We start from the raw sequence: 10,990 nt of genomic DNA, 5'->3' as shown, positions 1-10,990 counted from the left end.
AGCATCTTCCAGAACATAAAAAAAAAAAAAAAGCTCCTTTCAAAATGCCTCTCCCACGATGTCTTAGATCCCCTTAGATATTTCTGAGTGTTAACATTAACTGATGAACCAGCCTGAGAGGCATCAAAGCAGTTTTTGTCCTCCCTTCGTCATTAAGAGAAGCTGTTTTACAAGTAGCTGAGCAATTTGAAGGATATAAAAGGTGTGCAAAAATTGTCTCTTTAAGACATTGACTCAGTAACCTGTAAAAGATATTAGTTAAATACATTTCCTTGGGACTCCTACAGTCTTTGACTGAAAGTGCTTTGTACATAAACAAACAACAACGCTCCTTCCATCCATTAAAACCCACCAGGCACTTTAATACATCACAGCGTAACCATTTAGCTCAGTCATTTTTCATTGTTTGACCTCACTTTTAATTAGAGACTAAATTATTAATGCCATTTGATAGGAGACAAACTACTTGGGAGTGCTGCTGTTCTCTAGGCCAGCTCTCAGGAACTACACACTCAGATTTTGTACGTTTCAAATAAAACATAAGTGGCCAGAAGAAAAACAATTTACATTTACAGCTCCTACAAACCCAGCATCCATCAAGAGTTTGGTGCTTAAAAAAAAAAAAATCTCATGTGGTGTTATCGGTAGAGTTTTTAAAATCAGCAAGAAAATATAAAGTTCCCCCAGAGAGAAACTCCCTGGAGATTTTCCAAGAAGTTCACGAGCTCTGGAAAAGTAGTTGCCAGATCGTGTAATCAAAAGGCCCAGGATTGTTTAAAGAAGTTAGCAGTGTATTTTTCCCTGCATGGCTTTGATGTAGAGGTTCCTGAGGAGGGAAGATGAGCCCACAGAAACAGGAAAGCTGGAGGTGATTTAAAGGCAGAGAGTGAGAGGGCACGGCTGCAGCTCAGCCCTGTGTCTGAGCCAGCTCAGCTGACACCAACAGCCCCAAATTGTCCCAAAGAGGGTAAGTCAGGGTGGACCCTGATCCCTTGTGAGCACTGGCCTGGGTTCCCCACTCCTGGCACTTTCTCTCTGTAAAAACAGGATCTCTAACAGCAAGGCAAACACCACATCCTGCTCATGGAGAGGAGGACCTGTGTGAGACCCTCCTCCAGGAAAATCAACACCAGGCTTGCAGTCATTGTTGTGAAAGGGACAACAAATCTGGGATCCTTGGGAGAGCTGTAGGGGCTGGATTTGGCCTCCCTTCCCAACAAAGAGCCCAAGCCCAGGTCCTTTCCCTCCTATTGAAGCCAGACCTGGGTGACCCCCTATAAAACACTTGGTACTGCTGGGCTGGACAAAGAGCATCAGTCCCTACCTGCGGGTGCCTGTTGAGCTCACCCGAGGGTGTGTTTAGAATTATTTATTTGGGGTTTTTAATGTGAATCATCATCCCTCAGTGGCAGCCAGCATTCAAGGGCTGGGGACCTCAGAGCAGCCACCCAGCCCTACAGTGCCAGGAGATCCACGTTGCCCTTTTGAGGAGCCAACAGCACAGGACTGCCTGGAGCTGGGGAGTGGGTCACGCCACAATGAGGTGTCAGAAAAACCATACCAAAACCTTCCAAAACTTGCCACTCTGGAAGCTGGATAAGGAGCTGGGGACACATTGAGGGAACGATTTCTCCAGCAAGGCTCATCGTCAGCAAGATCCCTTGCTGTGTTAGACAACTGTTCAGCTGTTTCCTGCACGACTGTGGTGTTATCAAACAAGGATGGAAGTTTGCTGCACTGCTGCTAACAGGCAAAGCCAGCAGCCCTTCCCTCACCCAGCTCCCTCTGTCACCCTGAGGTGCTCTGACTCCAACCAAACCCTTCCTGGCTCTGCCCTGCTGCAGGTGGGTGGCAGGAGCCCTGTACCCCTCATACACCCAGAGTAACAATAATGTTTCTGCTAATTTGATGAAGCAGAAAATAGGATCTCCACGTCGTTCTTTAAAAACAGAGCAAGAAATCAGTTTTTCAGCTGGACAGGCCTTTCTGCAGAGGATGATCCTGCCAAGCCCATTTGTTCGGATTCAGCTTTTCCTCAGCAGAACTTTGAAGAGTCTCATGTCTTGTTGCTCCACTTAAGCCACGAGGTTTCAAGTTCTTTGCCATCCAAACTCAGGCTACAAAAATTCACCCACTTAGATTTTAGCCTGCAATGCTCTTGCTGTCAAGTCAGAATGTAGTTTTATTTCTTAGACATATGTCTTTTTCTGTTTTAGTAGGTTTCAAGCAGTTATTTTCACTTTCTCCTAAGACACAGAAAAAATGGCTGTTTCTTCTCCCCGCTACCCTAAAAATGACAAAATCTCCCCTGTATGCTTTCAGTGTAAAATAACCAAGTGCATATGAGGACTAATGGCCCTAAAGGAGCTGGCTAGATCTAGTCACTCAATAATCCATGCTTTCAAAGGGCCTGATTTCACAGTTACAGAGACACCCCTGAGCAGTTCTGCTGTGAGAGCGAGCACTCGTAGCATCTCCTCTCCTCTCGATATGCTTCAGCAGCTCCCTCTAATGTCAGTGGGGACCCCCGTGTACAGCTCCAAGAAAATGAGACAGCATCAGACCACATCCTGCCCTCAGATGCACATCCACAGCTTCCAGTGGAGGTAATGAGACCATCACAGCATCCCAAGGGACAGAAGCTGGTCGAGAGGATGAGGATGCTCCTGGGACCCAGCACGTCCATCTCACCCTGAGCTCCATCTGCAGACAGGGTGATGTATCATGCAGGATGCTGCTGCATGGGAGGGACCCCAGGGATGGAAGCCCCTTCCTCCTCACCAACTCTGGTCCTAATGCCAGGAGGGAGAGCTGTAGGACAGAGGCTTGGAGCATAAAACATCCAGAGTCCTTGAACGAACCCCCATTCACATTCATTTCTAATCTGCTGATGCCCTATGTCCAGTAGTCAGTATTTTAAATTGTTATTAAATGTCTTTGGGGGGATTATAATTTGTATGCCTGATTATACAACGGATATACCTATCTATCTCGTGGTATCACAAATAGCCATACCATAATGATGATTGAAATATATAATCCCCCCAAAGATGGTCAGAACAATTTAAACTTCCCTCTGCTTAATTAAGAGAGTTAGGGGATTAGGTACATGAATTAAATGGAGGGGAAGGTTTGGTTTATGTTTTTAAAACCCAGTGGAGTCACAGGGAACTGGTGAGGGAGAAGTTAGACTGCCCTGTCCATCCTTCTACTGTCTTGTCCATCAGACCTGCCTTTCTGTCTGCCTGCCTGACACTGGGAGTTTTCCTCCTTTGATGAAGATAGGAGAACCCTTCTCTTCCATTTTTCAACCTTCCAACCTCTCCAGTGTCTTCTCAGTGTCTCCTAGGGAAAACACTTCAGCATGCAGCCTGATTCCATCACAGGTCACATCACAGAGTGCTCATGCTTTGCATTGCTGAGATACTCAGAGCTCTGCCTGGCTGTACCAACCCACTGTGCCCTGCTACCTCCAGCCCCTCTCCCAAGCATGGAGTGACAAAAGTTCCATCACCTCTGGGTGACCATGGGGGATGAGGCTTATTTGGGTGAGCTCCAAAGCTCCATGCACAGAGGAGAAACACTTCAGGAGAGGTTTGAAAAAAAACAAGCCCACCTCCCCCAAGTTTCCCTTCCTTCAGGAGATCTCGGACTTGCCAATACTCTGCCAAGCAGAGGTGATCTGTTTGTCTTCTTCCTGCTGACAATAAATCCAATCACACCTTGGATGGGTAAATAGGATCAATGGAGTCCCTGCAGCAGCGTCCTCCCCTCGGCTCGGCTCCAGCCCCCCTCTCCCTCATCAGCCATGCTAACAGGGGAAACCGGGCGGATTTCACTCCCCACATCTACCTGCTGATTGCAGAGCCATCCTTGTCATTAGGGGTAAATTAATCAAGAGAGGTGAATGTTTTCGACAAGCTGCACTGTTTGCTTCAAAGAAGCAGAAACAAAATTAGTGTGATACGGGGAGAGCCAGACACTTGCTGGGCAGAGCAGAGGAGCCCAATCCATCGGGAAGCAAAATCACTGGCTTGTTATTGCTGACTCTGAGCACAGCCTGGGGACAGGGATCCCTCAGCAGGCACAGAGCTCCCTGGGGTGCCAGAGAAGGACTCCCTGCACTCCTTTCCCCTGCTCCCTGCTGCCAAAACCCCCTGCCAAGGAAAACCAGGGATGTCATGCACCACATGCTCAAGTACCAGGGCAGCTTTGCCACCCTGATGCTCAGCTCTCTCCATGACAGATGTCAGGCTGGGATGTTCCCAGTTCCTCCACACACTTTAGTCACCCCTAGGAAGGGTCCTTCACTCCAGTCCTAACCAAACCTTTCAGCCTGGGAAAAAGGCACAGAGACTTTTGCAGCCATCCATAACTCTCTCAGTGGGTCTGAGCAGATGCAGCTGAACCATCGTCTAGTTAAGAGGAAAAGATCAACCCGGATTTAAGAGGCAGCAAGGCCTCCATAACTCTTCCTTGAAGCACAGCCTGGCTGGATTTATGCTTTGCAGCGTGGCAGCAAGAAACAGATACAACTCGTAGTGATGGTGCTGCTCCTTCAAAGAGGGAGGCTCCCACCCCGACCCTTCACAGGAAAGTTTTGGGGCCACACCTGAACTTTGGGCAGGGTGTCCCAAGGTGTTGCATGTTCCTGGCTCAGATCTGCAGGGCCTGAAGCAGGAAAGATATTTTTTTCCCCCTTTCTTCCTCTTTTTCTTTTTGTCTTTGAAATCTTGTCAGTATATCAACACACTTGATAAGGGCAGTGTTGTAGTTACACTTCTTTAATTAAGTGAATAATTAAAAAGAAGTTGATCATCAATTAGTTAATTAAATAATTAATCCATTTTACTTTCATACCCTTTTTTGTTAATCACTGTGGCTTCGGTAATGAGCCTCCTATGGGTTGCTAGGCAACCGCCTCCTCGTTTAAACAATCAGCAGCTGCCGCCCGTGTGAAGGGATGCGCGGGGCCGGGGTCTGGGGGCGCGCCCCCTTTGGGGCCGCAGGTTCGAGCCCCGCCTCAGCCGCGACCCCCACCCTCAGGAACCGGCGGGGAAAGCAGGAAATCCCCCAAAAATCTGCCAGAAAAACCAATGTCCGTGCGCTCTGGCGGGGCCCAGCCCGCAGGGACGGACGGAGGCGGGGAGGGGATGCGGTGCCGCTCCCGACGGGCGCCGGCAGCGCTGGCACGGCTTCCCCCGTCCGCACCCCGTGCCTTCCTGGGGGGCACAGCCGCCCCCCAGCGACCCCTCCGTGCCTCAGTTTCCCCAGGACAGCGATGCCCCCACGGTCCTCTGCAGATGGTCCCTGCCCCGTGGGGATGAGCGGAGGGAGCCGGTGCTCCCCTGCGGCAGGCGAGAGCTCCCCTTCCCTCTGCTCTCCCTCCTTATTCTCCCGAGTTCCTTTTTTAAATTTTTTATTTTTTATCTTTTTTCTCTCCTTTTTTTTTTTTTTTTATTTTTCCCCCCTTCCTCCTCTGTTGCCAATTGTTTCTCTGCCCCGGGGCCAACCTGTAAATGAGATGTTACATCTGCACCGAGCTAAGTAAACACTTTATAAACGAATAAATAAGTGAATAAATAACGAAATAGCAATATCTGAGCCGAGCGGAGCCAGGCGCGGCGGCTCGGCCGGGGAAAGTGGGGAGCTGGACGGGGGGGGCCGGGCGAGACCCCCGGCACCCAGAGCTCCAAATCGCTGCCACGAGCTTCTTCCAGGGGGGGTCTGAGCCGGCTTTCCCCGAGTGTCCCCCCGGCAGAGCCCGTCCTTCCCCGGGCCCCCACTCCGGGTGTGTCCCGGGGCTCGGCAGCCCCGCCAGGGCTCCGTCCGCGCCGCCCGGCCCGGGCTGAACTTTGTAATTATAATGGATAACGAGAACAAAGGCAAGAAGCACTCATTGAGTAACTGATATCAATTATGGAAGCAGGCTTTTGAGCCTGGAATAAATGATAGGGGAATTGGCCTGAGAGGGAGTGGGAACAGACATGTTATTATTTACGCCAGATTAAGAAAAGTATCCAATTTGCTGGTCATCTCCTTCCGCTGGGAATCGGCATCAATTTTATTATTGTTCCTCAGATTTTAATATTCTCTAAATGAATTAAGATCGAGCTAGGTAGTTAGTCAATAGTTTAATGCAATTAATTAACTTCCCATCGCTTGGTTATCTCTGTTCGGGCCCCTTTTCTCTGGGCGGCCCCACTGCTGGGCAGCAGTTTGGGATAAATAAGGATGCAGGCTCGGCTTGGAGCCGGGCTCCGTGTGTCTGTGTGTGTGCGTCTGTGTGTGTTGACTCTTTGGTGTCTAGATTTTTTCCACTGTTCCGTGCATTGTACGACATAACTAGAACTGAAGCAGTACATTTCTTCAAACAATGCCTCCCCGATTCCATTTGTAATGGAATTGGAGGGAGAAAATGTAATTGTGTGTTAAACATGAGGCAGCCATACATGAAGATAAGCAGGGCTGAGTGACTGGATATGGAAATCCAGCGCGGGGACTAGATACTGGAGGTCTATTTTGGAGTTAAATGGCTCATAAAAATAGGAGGTTGGGGGTTTTTTATTTATTTATTTGCCCGAATATCTATAGGGCTGAACATGTGGAGCTGCATCTTGAGGGGGGAAGAAATGCAAGGGGAAAGAGTGGGGGGCTGATGGTGGGGTGGGCGCTGCTTTGGGAGGGGGATAGCCAAAGGGAGAGCAAGCAGCCCGTGGGTCAGGGCTTCCCGCCCGGGGACCCCCGGGATCCGCTGGAACCAGCCCCTCTTGGAACAACTTCTGTGTCCCAGCTCAGGACAAGAGAGATCGGGGTTTCCCTCTCGGTTTGAGGGACCCCGCCGGAGCGGAGGGGCTGAGCAGCGGGGGCTGGCAGGGTGGGGGGCACACAGGAACCCCGGGGGCGCACACAGGGATCCCGGAGATGCTCACAGGGAGCGGGAGCCTCTCCCTGCACGGGCGGAGCACCCCGAGGTCCCTGAGCACGCCGAGCCCCGTCCCCCGGGCGCTCCGCGCTGCCCTGACCAGGCTGGCACAGCCTTTCGGGGGGGCGCCGGCCGGGACCGCCCCTTCCCCGCCGGACATCTGGGAACGTCGTTAGGGCCGCTCCGCTCAGGAAGTTTTTCACACTTCACGTCTCATTAACCGCAGGTCTCGGATTCCTTGGGAAAGGGGGACAGGCGGGAGGGCGGCGGCGGCCGCTGGCCCGGGGAGGGGGGCACGCAACTGCAGGGAGAACTCGGGGTGCCCGGTGAGCCCCGCACCCCCCGGGCCGAGCTCCATCTCGCAGATGACCACCCTGCCTGGCCGTCGAGGTGACCCCGAGAGGGATTTGGGGCAGGGGGACCCCTGGGGTAGCCGCAGGCACCCCCCCGCACCTCCCCAGCCCCCAGTGCGAAAGGAGCCGGGCTCCCCTTCCCTCCTCCGCACCCCGCGGGGCCGCCCCGAGGGGCCGCAGCTGAAATCACAGCCCCTTCTCCTCCCGGGGGCTCGGCCTCTGTGGGATGCAGCCTTCTGGGGAGGGCGAGGACCTCCCCAGCATCTTAAATGTTTAAAAAGGGTTTGTTCTGTACTTACAGTGAGCGAAATTAAAAAGAAACAGTAAAATATTTGAAAATGAAGTGCATTATGTTTAATAAATATAAAATGAACAAAGGCTGCTATATTGCCAGCAATATCATTTCTTGCCCAGGGGCATTAATAAAGACTGAAAGGTTTGGAAAAAACAATATTTTCTATTAAAATTCTACGGTGCGTTTCAATATTAAAAGGATAGGTGATGAATTTTCAGTGTTACTCAGACGGGGTCAGCGACTAATTTCATTTCTTTCTGGTCAGCATTCTGTCGATAATTAATCAAAAGCAGAGTTTCTTAATGAAACACTTTTCATAAGGTGATAATTAGCAGGAAAGACGCGGAGTGCAGACAGTCACTGGTAGCTGTCTAATAACCAGAATGAAATCAGGGCTGGGTCCAGGGAGTTAAGCAAGAGCTTTAAAAAAAAAAAAAAAAAAAAAAATTAAAAAATTATGAAAATAAAAAGGGAGAAGAGGAGGAAAAGGGATGGAGGAGCCGCCTCGTGCAAAGTCCCGGGAGAGGGTTGTGTTTTTCAGCCCACTGCTGATCGCTTTTAACATCCGAGCTGGTGTCATTTCGCCTCCCACGACCCGGACCCACTTTGGGGGGCTGGAAGCGAAGATACCCCACATACACCCTCCTCATCCTCACCCCGCGAGCTGAGCTTCAAGGCAGAAATCAGCGCAGAGGACACGGTCCCCACCCGGGCCCTTCCCCGCCTCACCCCGCAAAAAACGCGTGGAAAGAGAAAATGAAGTTAATGAAGAAAATTAGCAGCGATTAGTGAGAGCGCCGGGGTCCGGCAGAGCTGGTGCTCCGGCCAGGAAAGTGCCTGGTAACAATTACAAAGATACCCCGCGCATAAACAAAAGAAATTAGCCCCTGGAATGATATTAAACAGTATAAAATTAACCGAAAGTTGTAATAAGTGAGGGATTAAAAAGGACCTGGCATTAATTCGTGGGTCTGAAGAGAGCCCAGCAGAAGGGGGAGAGAGGTGTGCTGAACCTTTAATTAATATTTGGCTGGAACACACCTTATTCATAATATTCATTGATGTAGTTACTCCACAAACAGACAGGGATAATTTGTTTAAATAGATAAAAATAACCTTCAGGTGAGATTTTAAATACAAAACCAATCTATCCCTTGCATCTAGTCTGGCACTTAAACAGCAAACCTTTCAATGGGCTTTTTTTTCTCATATTAATATATATTTTTTTTAATCCGAACATGAATGACAAGTACTGCTTTCCTACGACGCCGGGTGTTTTATTATAAAATTCTCCTGAAATGCTGTAAACTTTCAGATAAAGCTGAGAGGCAGGAGGCTGTTGAGTAGATGAGATTATTGATAGTTATTGAAAGTATCCAAATAGGATTTAGAAATCGGGCTCCTGCGCCTTTAATAGAATTCCAGATAATCTTTTATCACAACAAGACACCCATAGAATTATTTAAACAGATTGGACTATTCCAGCAGCAAATTTCAATTATTCTAATGCTTTAATAAATGTGTTGTGTGTGTATTAAATTCAAGCTTCTTAATCCAAATTTTACGATTTAACTGCTCTGATTTTTCATTACAGCTACACCCACATACAGCAATTTACTTTTTTTTTTTGTTTTTTCCCCCTTTATCCTAGAGAAACTGATGCCTAAACGAATCGGGCCCTCAAATAAAATACAAAATGAAGTCTGACTTAAAAGTGAGTTACATACTCCCCAAACAAGGAAACAAATAGGAGGCTCCGCGAGCCCCTGTGAGGAGTACGGGAGAGGGAAGCTCAGGTAGGGAAGACGGGGGGAAAAAAAGAAAAAGAAAAAAAAAATAGAAAAATCAAAACGCAGGAAAATTAAGAGCAGAGGATTGAATTGATGGGATCTGGGGGCTTTGTGGCTGGAACCTTTTGTTTCAATATTTATTTCCTCGGAGGTTAATACCTTTTTTTCCTTTTTAAACGTAACAGCAGGTGAGAGGGAAAAGCGTGGCCTTCAAAATCTGTCAGCATCAAACCAACTAAAGGAACAGGATTATCAAACAGTGGGAGAGAAACAATATTTTAAATTATCATTAAATTATGGAGACAAGCTCTCGAAAGGAGGAGGGCACAAAACGGATCAGCGGCTTCCCCTGCACACACACACGCGCGCGGGGATGTTCTCACGCGTTCCTCTTTCTTCCCATAAAGGAAAAAAAATAAATAATAACAATAATAATAACAAATAGCGAGGGGCGTCCTCTGTTGAAAGGGGAAAGAGTTAACAGGGTTTTAAATATTAGAAGTCCCGGCTAACGAAGCAACCAGGGTTCTAGCCTAGCAGAGCACGGAACCGGGGCTGGGGGCTGCGGGGTCCCCCCTGCCCGGGCCCCCCGGGACTCCCCTCGACGGGAGCGCCGGTCCCGCTCCGGGATTTCCCGGCTCTGGGATGGAGCTGGCGGCACATGCAGATGCGGAGCTGATTAATTATTTTCCATCATTTTCTTCGCCACCGCCGCCCCTTTCCCAAACACGGCTGGTCCAGCCTTGCCCGCAGAGGGGGAGTCACGGTCCGGGTTCGGGGGTGCTCCTCTGCCGGGCTGTCCCGGACCCCACCGGGGCTGGGGGCACCGGGACTGCGCCCCTCGACAGCACCGCTTCCCTGGGCGAGCGGGAGGGCGAGCGGCTGCTCCGCGGGCAGAGCGTCCCTTCCCCGGGGCTCAGCATCCGCATCCCTGCCCGGGGGTCAGCGCCTCCCTCGCCCGGGGGTCACAGAATCCCTTCCCCGGCGCCGAACAGCCCTTCCCGGGAACACACCATCCCTTCCCTGGGGTTCACATCATCCCTTTTCCGGGGCAAACCGCGACTCCTCCTGCCCCAGTCACCCCAATCTGCCGCAACCCCCTGGAACACCCCGACCCCCGCCCCTGACACGCGTTATTTGCTTACAAGGGGCCCGGAGGCAGCTCAGCCTCCGGGGCTGCAGTCTCGTTATTAAGCAGTTCAGTTTGTTAATATTTCAGGCCTGACCCTGGCGAGGAGGATGTGCAGAGCCGCCCTGACCCCAGCCTGCCTCCTCAAAGTACTTTTGTAATCAGCTGTTAACTATACAAATAGCCTTGCTGCTAAGGATTATCAGATAATCGTATTTTATTAACTGTGAGAGGCAGCCTGTAAATATTTAGTTTTATTATCTCGCCGGGTATCAAATATTACTCCAAATTTCCTACTTACAGATTTTGCCCTCCTTCCCCAGCCTGGAAAAGTTGTGCAAGTTTAATTTTATTATTTATATTTTGAGAGGTGGTAAACATTTCGCTTTGTTTGACTGGAGTAATTGTGTAAATCTTATTAGCAATATGCATATTTACTGTAGTGCTATGCAATGTTAAATGGGTTTTAAATTATATAATTACTAGTCTCTATTCCTA

This window comes from Oenanthe melanoleuca, chromosome 14, assembly GCF_029582105.1.
Source record: "Oenanthe melanoleuca isolate GR-GAL-2019-014 chromosome 14, OMel1.0, whole genome shotgun sequence".
Lineage (NCBI taxonomy): Eukaryota > Metazoa > Chordata > Aves > Passeriformes > Muscicapidae > Oenanthe > Oenanthe melanoleuca.
The sequence above is the reverse complement of the archived record's forward strand: the minus strand, read 5'-3'. Positions refer to the sequence as shown.